Raw genomic sequence first — 13,098 nt, forward strand, 5'->3', positions numbered from 1 at the left:
CAATTAGCATCTGCGCATGCGTGAACATCTTGCGCATGCGCAGAACGGATCGTGTAGGCAGGACGGATCGTGTACCGATCGAGGCTGTGGGAATCACCTGTCCTGGCGAGGACGTCCGATAACCGATGTTGTGCAGCCATATTGATGGACAGAACATCCGGTTCGGCAAAGTGCTGCATATGCGGAAGTAACTTAAACCTGCATTCTATCTGAATTCCAGCAGAGGGCGACACGCGGGGTTGCAAAAGGAGGTTGGTTTCCATAGACGTCTATGGTAAATTTAATTTTCATCATTTACACTTTCAAAATAACAGAAAACAAAAAAATTACAAAATTACAGTTCACGTGAGCTTTTACTTTGAAAAATTGTCTAAAAGAAATTGTTTTTAAAGTATTTTATTTTGAAAAGTAGAAGCTTGGGGACGGGACCAGGTGGGATGGCAGAAGGAAGTTTTGTAGTTTTACCATAATCTGCATTTATTTCCATAGACATTTTTTAAGTATTTCATTCATAGCATGATAGTCAAAGCAATCTTATTTTATTCCAGATGCGAGCATTTAGAAAAGTTTAAGCTCGGGGATGGCACCAGGCGGGACATCATGAGACAGGACGGCATGACATGGGACGCTCCAGGCTTCAGCCATACACTCTTGGAAGGACAGGCACGTAACCATCCCCGCCGCAGGAAAGTCCGTTTTCTTATAAATTTACATTAACGTTCTATCTTGAAAAATCTTCGGTTCTGCAACCATTGGGTAAATGGTTAATAAAGCACCAGGTTCAATATTGTAGCTCGAAAAACCTAGACTTGATACTTGAATACTTTAAATAAACCTGTTAATTCACACTCCTGGCTCTGCGTTCTGTCTGCATTTGGGTCCTGTTCCTGATAGTTACCTTTTCAGAAGTATGTATATCATTTATACAGTATATTGTATGTATGTATTGTATTAAAACAGTTTATTAGATAAATTAGATCTTGACACTGCATGTCCTTCTATGGTTTTTAGTTTTCATACTTTAAAAATGTCAGTGCTACCCACCCAATCCCTCATACCCTAGATCTCTAACAGATTTTACCGGCCATAACAGACCTCAAAACCAACAATGTAAATACAGATATTGAGTTACAGTATATTCTTAACCTTATCAACCATTGAATGCCACGCTGAGCTAGTATCGGGTCCGGCACTGTGAATTCTTGCCACTGATAGCTCCATCTCAATTACTTCTATGCAAATGTTATTCCATTGAGGCTTCGTAATTGCACGTGGTTTCCAACGTAGAGCTAGCATTTTCTTGGCCACAGTGATGCCTGTTAAGAGCATAGGCTTTTCCAACAAGTCATCTTTAGTGAGGAGGTGTCATTCAAGAGCAGCACAGCAGGAGAACACGGTACAATATCATCCACAACATTAGATGAAATTGCACAAACCTCTCCCCAAAAAAGCTTCACATCCTTACATTCCCAGTACATATGCATGTATGAACCTATACAATCATTTGAACAGAGGGTACAGATTGGAGAAGTTAAGTATTTCATAAGAAAGCTTTTCCTGGGAGTGAGGTAGGTCCTATAGATATATAGGAGATGAAATGGATCTGTTGATGATTCGGGTTCTTAGAAGCAAGGCCAATCGAGGACCAAATGGTATCCCAGTCCAGTGAGTCACTTTCATTGTAACGTTGTAGGTCATTGGCCCACACACGTAAAGTAGGGAGAGTTTTATAAGAGGCATCCCGAACAAAAGAATGTATTCGGGAGACCACCCCTCTGTTTTGACTGCTACTGTATAAAATTGAGTGCAAAGGGTGGATAATAGGACGAGAACCCCATGGTACTCCATATGCTTTCATAGATGAACGTAGTACAACGTAGTATCAAAATACAGAAATAAAGATGTTCCAGGGAATTGGTAAGACCGTCTCAGATCATTAAAATCACGGAGCCCATTTTCATTACATACATTGGCAGGAACATGTATACTTAACGGTAGCTCCTTACCGGGGATGTGAAAGAAACCCCCCCCCCCCCCGGGAGTAGAGAATGGTTGTTAAAGAGCGGGCTATTCTGGTGCCATTTATATAAGATCTTATTTTCTTTCTCAACAGTGAGCCATGTTGATATGAAAACTCATTATGGGTCCAAGCCGCAGCTTAGCCCGTTTTAAAGGGACAGCAGAGTAAATCAGATCCTCCAGTCTATGTGGTGATGCTAGGTCCTGTTCTATGGGTTTCCAACAAGGGTCAGAGTTGGTGTTAAGCCAATCTGTGAGTGGTCTTAGTATAAATGACCAAAAATAGTGTTTAAAATTAGGCACAGATAGGCCACCCTCTGTTTTATGTCGTTGAATTGTTGTTAGTTTCACCCGTGGCCGTTTCCCACCCCAGATAAATTTAGAAACCAAAGAGTGGAGTCTCTTCCAGTAATCAGTTGGGGGTGATAAGGGCAACATTGAAGAAAAGAAATTTATGCGTGGTAGAATATCCATCTTAACTATTGACACCCGTGCTTGTAATGAATTTGGCAAGTGAGACCATCTATTGAGATCCGCTTCAATGCTATCATAAATACTTTGAAAGTTTGAATTGGCAATATTAACTAACGACGGAAAAATGTCAACCCAAAAATATTTAAATTGTTTAACCACTGGAATATACTGGGGCAATACAGTCAGGCTCAAATCCGGATTTAAAGGGAGGAGCGCCGATTTGGACCAATTAATTTTATACCCAGACAGAGAGCTAAATTCCTGAAAAGTATCCAAAATGTGCGGTATTGATATGGCTGATCTGTCAAAATATAATAATATATCATCAGCATACAGTGATATGGAGTGTGTAGTGTTTCTGAAAGTTACGGGGGAAATTATCGGGTGTTGGCGAATGTTCTGTGCAAGGGGCTCTAATGAATAAAAGAAAAGGACTTAATGGGCAACCCTATCTGCATGACCGTGGTATAATAATAACGGTTCGACAAGCGCTGTTTATCAAGGTGTTTAAAATGTGACTCTTGGATAAAGGCCACATCTATATTGTGCCTTTTAAGCCAATCAAGACACATTGAGCGCCTAATGGGGCCATTTAAACCATTTATATTCCAACTAGCTATGTGTAACATCGACATTAATACAAACAAGGCTGAGCAAGGTTATGTGTTCCTGTATATACACTATAGTATACAATGTAGAGATCCAAATATTCAACCCCACGTTGCCGGAAAAAAAAACAAAAAAAAGAGAAATTAAAATATAAAAATAAATAACAGAAAAAAAATGTAAAATTACAAAACTCACGTCTGACATAACCCAACAAGGTGGCAAAAACCACAGACAAAACACCCACTATTTAGGCACCTGATTTAGGCACCTCAACGTTACAAAGGCCCACCCCCTAAATCAATATTCTGTGTACCCAATCTAATATCAAAAGAAAAAGATCAGTAGAAATTGGCCACAGTAAAGAAAGAAAATTATCCATCAAATTAGTCATCCATACATACACAAGATTCTTGAGAGTTTACTTCACGTAGAGCAAATAATATAGTAAAGAAACCCACAAAAACACATCCTCCCTTGTTTGCCAGATAACAGTTACCTTAGGGATGCCCTGAGGTGTGTCGTGTCTGTACAAGATAACGCTTTGCTTATCTAACAATCCTATGTTAGTAGTTCGGGGAACCAGACGTCACATCCTTTCGTTAGGCCGTCGGCCGGGTCTGAACACCAAGGAAATCCTCAGCATCTGCCTGGGTCTCAAAGAGGTGCACTTTAGACCCACGGGACAGCTTTGTTTAGCCGGATGAATCAAGATCGGGATTAAACCTTGTTTCCTCGCTGTTTCCATCGTTTGGGAAAATGAGCGCTGTCGCTTGAAGGTGTTGTTGCTGTAGTCAGCTGTGAAGTGGATCTCTTTGCCGCGGGCCTCTATCCGATAGCCTCTGGCTGCCTTCAAGATGCAGTCCCGGTCTGTGTAGTGTAGCATCTTGCAGATCAGGGTGCAAGATCCAGTATCGCGCTCCGGGCCTACGCGGTGTGCCCGCATCACCTCCATCTTTCCGTCATTAAGTGAAGGAAACCATTTAATTAGCGAAGATGAAACAAATTTCGTTGAATCTACTTTTTCAACTGTTTATGGCAAGTTGATAATGTGAACATTATCCCTGCAGGACCTGTCTTCTAGCTCCGCCATGTGTGCTTCCAGTTTGCAACATGCTGTTTGGAAAGACTGCTCATGTTTAGCAAGCTGAGTGGAGAGATCTTTATAGTCCCTTTTCAGCTTCCTAATTTCAATTGTGTTTGTCGTTACCTCCGTTTTTATGTTATCCAGCTGTACTTTAAACTTTGCAAACTGATTCTCAATGAAGGTTTGCTGCTCTTTCATCGCGGTAGCTAACATGGTCGATACAGCCAGGCAGAATGACTCAAAACCTTTTTCGTCTTTCAGAGGGTCCAACCCGACTTCGCTTCTCAAACCTTCAGCCATTGCATACATAGGACGTACGGAAACTCAGGGCGAGGAGTTGTTAAATTAGCAATACAACGTTGATGGATAATTATGTAAAAATAGGGGGAGAAAGGGCCAGAGCAACCGCGCTACGCAGCCATCTTGTCTGCAGGTCACGTGCACCCTTATTCTGTCTAGTGCCACATTGTTAATTTCAGTACTAGCTGCAGGTCCTCTATTCCTGAGACGAGGTTGGCGCCATCGACATCTCCCAGGTCATTCCCGCCACACTGTAGGGACTGGGAAAAGAAAAAGAGACCTACCACGGCAGACCACCTCAGCCGAACCAATAGATGTAGACATCTTTAATGCCAAGGTTGTTCCCGATGGTCTTTGCCTAGTTGTCTCCAATGGTCCAGACCGTTGCTGGATGGAAAAACGCTTTGTAATAGTGAGAGAAGTATCATATTTAAGCTATAGAGAAAAAGGATAAATAAACAGCACTCTTAATTACACCCAGTTATTTGAAATGCAATATTATCTCGTCTTAGTTTTAGGAAACAAGTCTGATAAGTAAAATTGAACGATAGATATCAAAAGAGAAGTTACTATTACTATTGCCTACTTCGGGGTCATTGGGTGGGTGCATGGTGGCTCTCAGCGCTACTATTTCTGAAAGAAAAGAATCATCAATTTCCACTTGAGCCTTTCATAGTTAAATATATATGCACACTAGCATGTAACTGTATTTCATTAATTATTATGAGAATACACATGAATCAACAAAAGTAATGTTCTTTATTGTAACTGGAAACTGGAAACAATGGAAACTTTGAACATTGTCCATTCAGGTCCAATGCCCCCAGCCTCCACCGTGATGCACGAAAAGCTCCGGCGGAGGTGTGAGTTGAAAGTCTGTTGGACAGGGGCCTCCTCTAAACGTTCCCAATTTAACCGCACTACGCGATTGGGCTTACCAGGTCTGTCAAGAGTCCTCCTCCATCCCCTGACCCAACTCAACACCAGATGGTGATCAGTTGACAGCTCTGCCCCTCTCTTCACCCTAGTGTCCAAAACATACGGCCTCAGATCAGATGAAACGATTATAAAATCGATCATTGACCTTTGGCCTAGGGTGCTCTGGTACCACGTACACTTATGAGCATCCCTATGTTCGAACATGGTGTTTGTTATGGACAATCCATGACTAGCACAGAAGTCCAACAACAGACAACCACTCTGGTTCAGATCAGGGAGGCCGTTCCTCCCAATCACGCCTCTCCAAGTATGTCCATCATTGCCCACGTGTGCGTTGAAGTCCCCCAGCCGAACAATGGAGTCCCCTACTGGAGCCCCATACAGGACTCCATTCAAGGTCTCCAAGAAGGCCAAATACTCCAAACTCCTGTTTGGTGCATATGCACAAACAACATTCAGGATTTTCCCCCCCATCACCCGCAGGCGTAGGGAGGCGACCCTCTCGTCCACCGGGGTAAACTACAACGCAGTGGCGCTCAGCCGGGGGCTTGTGAGTATCCCCACACCCGCCGGCGCCTCACACCCTGGGCAACTCCGGAGTAGGACAGAGTCCAACCCCTATCCAGGAGTACAGTTTCAGAACCAAGACTGTGCGTAGAGGTAAGCCCCACCAGATCTAACTGGTAGCGCTCCACCTCCCGCACAAGTTCCGTCTCCTTCCCCCACAGAGAAGTGACGTTCCACGTCTCCAGAGCTAGCCTCTGCCGCCCGGGTCTGGTCCGTCGAGGCCCCTGACCTTCGCCGCCACCCATATGGCAGCGCACCCGACCCAAGCGGTTCCTCCCACAGGTGGTGAGCCCATGGAATGGAGATGGGGCAAACCCGGCCACCAGGCGCTCGCTGACGAGCCCGCCGTCTGGACCTGGCTCCAGACGGGGCCCCGGGCCTCCTCCGGGCAGGGTCACTCCCTCTCTTCCTCGGTCTTACATGGGGTTTTTGAACCATTCTTTGTATGGCCCCTCACCTGAGACCACACAGCTCCAGACAACACAGCCATCAGGTTCATAGGGACACACAAACCTCTCCACCACGATAAGGTGATGGTTCCCCGGAGAGGTAGTTTTTTTCTTCTGTATTTAGTTAGGGACAGACAACCAAAAACGGGGACTGTCCCCTAAATCCGAGGACGTCTGGTCACACTAGACCCTAGACCAGACATCCTTGGTGTATCTATCATTTGTAAATTATAAGTATTTGCAAAATACCCTTACATCACATATGTGATGTAGGCTATAATAGGTATTTTGCAAATCACACATTATAAATAGAACAGGGAAGAAGAAACAGACAGCAACCGTAAACTTAGATATTTAAGTACAAGAAACAATATGATTATGTTATTAGAGTCTACTTGAAGCTTTTTATATTTGTCTCTCTCTCTGTCACACACACACACACACAGTACTACCAAGTTGTTCTGCATCAATCGCCTCCCGGACCTTGACAATTAGCACTCCCAAAACACACAGACGCGCACACACAGACGGTTGCACTACATTGACAGAATGTGATATTAAAACATCAATGTGATTTCTGATATTTTTAAACATATGTAAAATTACAAAATAGATTCATAACAAATTAAACAAGTTTTCTTACAACTATAGGTTTATTTCAACTGACACTCAAATTGGACTAGTCCAACATGAATAAATAACTAAGGACCATGTCTGCAGAACAGGACGGGTTCTACTGGTTGGACAGTATAAAATGCATAAATCAAGTTAACAGGACAGCTCCACAAAATAAACTATATATTGCATATTGCAACTTTCGATATATTTGATAAATGACCAGTTGTCTCAGCTCTTATTACATAGGTATTTGGACAGATCCACCTCTTTAATGTTGTGTTGAATCTACTCAAGCACATTACTATTGAAAAGGCTATATATACACTACCGGTCAAAAGTTTGGGGTCACTTACACATTTCCATTTCACTCCATTATAGACAGGATACCAGCTGATCCGGGTGGGTGTCTGATCTTTAATGCAATGTCTACATTTCCCATTATCAGCAACCATTCATCCAATGTTCCAAAGGCACTTTTTGTTCACTAATCTGATAAAAAACTAAACAACCCTTTTGCAATTATGTAAGCACATAATGTAATCTGGAAACTGCTGCCCTGGTTAAAAAAAACAAGGCAACTGATCTCAGCTGGGATTCTGTCTATAATGGAGTCCAATGGAAATTTGTGAGTGACCCCAAACATTTGACCGGAAGTGTATATGTATATATATATATATATATATATATATATATATATATATATATATATATATATATATATATATATATATATATATATATATATATATATATATATATATATATATATATATATATATATATATATATATATATATATATATATATAATATCTCACAAGAGTAACGTGCATGTCTTATCAAACAAATCCCAACTAAACCAGAGACAATCCCAATGTAATAACAACATAAGCATACATTAGTGCTGCTTTTGGACCCCCAGAATAATGTATAGGTCATACCATAAGTCTCACTTATATAACGATGTACTGTGTAACGATATTGCGTTGATATATCTTGCACCCTAACAAAGCACGCGTACCAGTACTTCTTCAAAGTAGCTGTATGAAATGAAAGCGGCAGTTTTTATTTAAACTGCACATTTACTTGGTGGAATCTCCCTTTAAAACTCACAAAACTTAATTTATGTAGCAATTTTCAAAACTCAGATACACCATGATTTACAGAACCCAGAGTTAAAGAGATTAGATTAAAAAAATCCGCCGATCTGAGCAGGAATATGCTGCACAGTGCTCTGGCATTTTGTATCTTCTGCTGCTAAGTGACGAGTCTGACCGGTCCAAGATGGCGGCTGGATTTCTCGCGCTCAGCCTACCAATGCGGCGTCTATACTCTTTATTATGTCTATGGTATATCCCGCCCACCAGTCTGTGGCTCCTCCTTCGCCCTGCCCTCTCGACTAAAATCGTCACATCCACAACCAGAATGGCCGCGCCCATAAATGCAAACTCGACTACTCATAGCTTTTTTTTTTTTTATGTTACTTTATTAACAAAGAAAAGTAACAAAGCCAGTATGTATAATTACAAAGTCAAAGCCAGAGGTGCATAAACAGAGAAAAATAGATGTATAAATCAAAATAAATAAAAGTGTGGTAAAAAAAAAAGTGTAGTGCAAACAAAGTCAAATGTATCACCAATACACGAAAACAAATTTCAAACACAATTCCAGTTTGAATTGCCTTCTTGTTCTTAATGCCTCTTATAGTGTCGCTGTATTGTTGCAGTTCTTGATAGAAGTGTTCAAAACATGGTTTGGAGTCTGCCCATTTTTTCTTATGAATGTGGAATTTTCCCAATAACAAGATAATTGAATAAAATAAACAACATTTTTATCCTTCTCATTGTCTTCAAAGCAAATCAGAATATCTTTATCTTCAAATCGAATTGATTGCCATGTGTTCCGTCTGACAAAATGTTGAACAATAATCCAACATTTTTTAGTTCACACACAATGAAAGAACAAATGACGGATTGTTTCTTCTTCTAGTTCACAGAAAGTACAAGAATATTCAATATCAAGTTTGAATCTCAAGTTCAAGAATTTTAAAAGAAACCTCTTTTACTTTATTATTAAGACAAAATTTGTCCCCAATTAACCAGATCTTTTGCCAGTTCATTTCTCCATACATTGAAGCCCAAAAGAATCTTCCTGAGGGCAGAGTTACCTCTTGTATGCAATTCCTGATGTGTTTATTTGAACACTTATTCTTGGTAATGTCAATTCCCCCAAGGAACATACCACTACTGAGTGGATTGATCCCTGTCATTACTGACCCTCTAAGAAAGTTGCAGTACACATCTCGGCACAGCATCAACAACTATCGCATATTCTCTCGGCGTGACTGCTAACTGGAATTTGAAGAGGAACTAATCATGCTTTAGTAACTGCCCGTCAGCATTAAGGAGTTTTTTTACCAAGATAATACCATCACCAACCCATCTTCCATAATACAGAGTTTTGTTTTTGTATTGAAAATCCTTGTTATTCCAAATGTAGTAATTGGTTGTTGTAAAGTTATGCTTGTAAATTAATTTCCAGGCCAGCAGAGCTTGTTTATGAAAATGTGATAACTTCACAGGTAATCTATCAATTTTATAATCACAAGTAAACAGAAATTTGAGACCACCAACTAAACCAAACACATATTTAGGGAAAGTATTCCAAATACAATCCTTTTCTTCAATCGAATTAGTTAACCATTTCACCTTGAAAGTATAATTTAAGGTTTCAGAACTTGAAACTTCTAGACCACCATGTCTTCTAATGTTGCACAGGATGTCTTTTCTTAAATAATGGCATCTGTTCCTCCAAATAAAGTCGAATAACATTTTAACTAATTAGTTGGATATTTCGGAAGGGACATTCAATGATAATGAAACATAGAAAGACCTGGATATTTCTTCAGCTTTAGATAACAAAACTCTACCATTCAACGACAGATCTCTCATCAACCATGTATTGAATATTTTCCTTATTTGTTCAATTATAGGACTGAAGTTTAGGTTATTACAACAATTTTCATTCTTATCAATGATAACACCCAGGTGTGTAATCATATGGTTCACAGGGATTCCCTCTACTTTGGATAGGACACAATCCTTAAGTGGTAGTAAAACAGATTTACTCAAATTCTTTCTTAAACCTGACACATCAGAGAATTCCTTGATACAACTAATTGCTTTTGACACTTCATTTCTATTAGCTAGAAAAATTGTTTTATCATCTGCTATTTGGGATAATTTAAATTCTCTACCTAAGGAAATTATACCTTGGAAACTACCTTTTTTAATATTTACAGCCATAATTTGTGTAACAAGGAGGAATAAGAATGGGCCAAGTGGACAACCTTGTCTTATGCCGCGACCAATATCAAATCTAGGAGTTGTACCGTGAGCTGACTTAATTGAGCTGTTGCAGCCCTTATATAGCGTATCAAAAGCTTTAAAAAATTGGTTACCAAATCCAAGATACTCAATAACTTAACACATAAATCGGTGACTTATGGTATCAAATGCCTTGTAAAAATCTACAAACAAAATAAAGCTATTGTCCAATATATTCATCATATTCTACCATATCCAAAACTAATCGTTACAAATATTTTTTCCTGGCATAAATCCTGATTGTTCTTCATCAATAATATCATCCAATCCGGATTTCAGCCTTTTAGCAAAGACCAATGGGAAAATCTTAGCATCATCATTTAACAAACTAATTGGTCTCCAATTCTCAATACTCAGTTTATCTTTTTTTGGTTCAGGAATCAATTTAATAAGACCTTGTCAACGGGTTGGAGGCAATTCCCCTTTTCCTATGGCTTCTACAAACATAGCCACTAGAAAAGGTGCTAATGACTTATTAAATACTTTATAAAATGTACTTATCAGACCATCATTTCCAGGAGCTTTATTTTCTTTAAGACAGTCAATGCATTTTTTTACCTCTGTTAAAGGGTTGATAGAATGGTTGTATAGAGTATATCACGCTGTTGTTTGAGGTCTCCTAATAGGGTATTTAACATTTGTTGGGCTGAAAATGTTGCTTTTTGCTGTTCTTTTGGCCCTCATACCACCCTGCTAAATTGACATGGCCTGAAACGAGAGGTGTTCTGCCTTATATGGTCTGCTCATGAATATTTAAATAAGCTTCGCGCTGATTGGTTGTTGTGCAACGAGCTTTGCTGCGGCTGACAGAGCAACAGAAGAAGATGGAGACGTTAGCTGTTGAACGGTATCTGTTTGAGCCTGAATCAAAGGAAGGATCTGATGTAGAGGAGCAACTTGCCCGGAGATTGGAAATGACTCCTTCAGACTGGTAAATTTGGTCATTTAGCATTTACTTGCCTTTTCAACACGTAGCCCAACATTAGCCGTCCGTTGTTACACTAGTGTAATACTCACACGTCAGTGTTGTAGCCTAAGAATAACTTTGTATTAGCCTTGTTTTTAGTATCGTAAGCAACATAAGTTATTAATCTGCACAGTAAGTGGCCAGTTCATAGAGCTGCTCACAACGAAAGTCTCTTTGATTGGGATTATGATTTACGTAAATTATTTAACACGTAGTAATGATATGTAATCTTACAACAGGACGTCCATTTAGCTGGACAGGAGACTACTATTTCTGTTTGTATGCTACGTCTTAAGCATTGTTACTACTCTCGCCTGTGTCAGTAAGTCAAATGTTATCTTGGAACTACTATCCTGCTGATTAGATCATCTGACTTTGAGATTATTACCTTCTTAACATGTAGTAATGTGTAAAATTACAACTACGGTGCATCCATCTTACCTTGGCAGGTGTACTTGTGGAAATTGTGCACAAATGCCCCAGGAGAGAGAAAATATATGTTACCACTAAATACCTCAAGTAACTAAAACTAGATACATTACCTCAAGCTACTTTATGCTTTCTGCTCATTCAACATTATGAAATAACAAGCTCATTGTTTTTTTTACAGGTCATGAAAAGAATGACCCAGGTTCCTGAGGAGATAACCTGTATGACTCACCATCCTGGCCTTCATCTGGTGTGCCTCAATATATGTCTTTGCAAAATGCAATGAATATATACAGAGTTGACCATGGCCAGTTGAGAATCAGAGGAATGGAAAGGTGAGGCCACTTTGATACCACTGTTAGCAGTTCTATAACAACACCCATTGATTATTGGTTCAGCATTATTACAAAAACACAGTATTATCAAGACAACAAAATAAAAAACTTTATTTAGTTTCAAAACAATCATTACTCTGAAATCTAAAAGATAAAAAATGTGATTGTCCACTACACCCTGTTCTCTTTGCAGGCCATCCAGACACATGGCTTATAGGACTTTTGTGAGCTGGTGCCGGGGTTTTCTTGGTAGAAGTGTCCATGTCGTGATCCTCTCTTGTGTCATGCTGCGTATACGGAGGGAGTTTCTGGATGCTCCAGGGCAGTATGTCGGGTTGGGTGCCTGTCGAGCTGAGCACACAGGTCCTGGGGCACAGGAATCTGCCGGACTGCTTCCAGATAAGGAAGGGGGTCATGGATGATCTCCTCAAACACCAGTCGCATCAGGTCTAAGGCAGCCTGTTGTGTGTGAAAAGTCATTTTTAGTACCTATAGCATAGCAATTTTTGATAAAAATCACTCATCATGGTAACATTGTAGATAACACTGCTCTGCTAAATGCTACCCAGTCACAATGCTACACAAACACTATAAGACGTCTGGTTTGTAAGAATAATTAGAAACGTTACCTTTGCTTCGTATGTGAGGTCTTAATGTCATATGAGTCAGTTGTGTCCCCCGAGATGCCACACTCGGAGCATCTGTTTGACAAGCTGCATCTTTCGTGTCTTGACGTTGTTGTAATGTGCTCTGAAATAAAAAAAACTGCTAATCAATGCATCGCAGTCTATATACACACCGTTTTCACGAGATTGACTAGATATCATGTGAAATGATAACGTTTCTGTTGTGATGGGGGCGGAAGGAGGACCCAAACGCAGTGTAGCAGGTAGGAAGGCAAAAGGGTTTTATTGGGGAAAACA

General features: G+C 40.1%; 1 protein-coding gene across 2 annotated transcripts in view; it reads left to right on the forward strand.

Moving 5' to 3' along the window:
• The window catches only part of tpd52l2b (tpd52 like 2b), a 33,240-nt gene extending 31,364 nt beyond the window's left edge, over window positions 1-1,876 (forward strand). For both annotated transcript variants that reach the window (XM_034876685.1, XM_034876687.1), the window contains one exon: window positions 1,871-1,876. The gene's annotated coding sequence lies outside the window, so the exon portion shown is untranslated. The remainder of the gene's footprint in view (window positions 1-1,870) is intronic.
• The last annotated feature ends 11,222 nt before the right edge of the window (window positions 1,877-13,098 follow it).

Source organism: Etheostoma cragini, chromosome 7 (genome assembly GCF_013103735.1).
Source record: "Etheostoma cragini isolate CJK2018 chromosome 7, CSU_Ecrag_1.0, whole genome shotgun sequence".
Classification (NCBI taxonomy): Eukaryota; Metazoa; Chordata; class Actinopteri; order Perciformes; family Percidae; genus Etheostoma; species Etheostoma cragini.